The sequence below is a fragment of the Bison bison genome, unplaced genomic scaffold, assembly GCF_000754665.1.
Source record: "Bison bison bison isolate TAMUID 2011002044 unplaced genomic scaffold, Bison_UMD1.0 scf7180017864162, whole genome shotgun sequence".
Lineage (NCBI taxonomy): Eukaryota > Metazoa > Chordata > Mammalia > Artiodactyla > Bovidae > Bison > Bison bison.
This window is the reverse complement of record NW_011494734.1, coordinates 3,310,895-3,311,409: the sequence shown is the minus strand read 5'-3', so window position 1 is coordinate 3,311,409 and position 515 is coordinate 3,310,895.

Below are 515 nucleotides of genomic sequence, written 5' to 3'. Positions count from 1 at the left end.
TTGGGTCTTGGACAAACCGTGCTACAGCTCTTAGGCAAATCAGTGTTACAGCTCTATTTTATTTAGAAGATAGCAGGAGAGAGAGAGAGAGTGAGAGAGAGAGAGAGAGAAAGAGCACATGCACGCGGGAGAGAGAGTCGGTGAGAAAGCGCTTTGGCTCCTCCTTTTATATGTTTTTTTCCTCCACCTGGGCCTGCCCTATGGAAATTGGGCTTAGCCAGGAGTGCTGTTTGTTCTGCCTGAAGTCTTCACTCTGGTCCTCGGACCTTCCTTTGACCTTCCTTGTCTTTTAGCCACCACCATTTTGGACTCCTTTTCCCTATTCTACCTACCTAACATAATGATGAATGCCAAAAGTATGTTTAATCCACATGCTAACCAAAATTCACTACCCTGTAGGGAGAGCCTTCCCAGGAGAAGCGATTTATCCAAAGTATGAAGAGTTAAGGGGAAAAAAGATAATTGCCGTTAGGTGTTTCTTCCAGCACAATCAGCTCTCACTGACAAGCCACAAA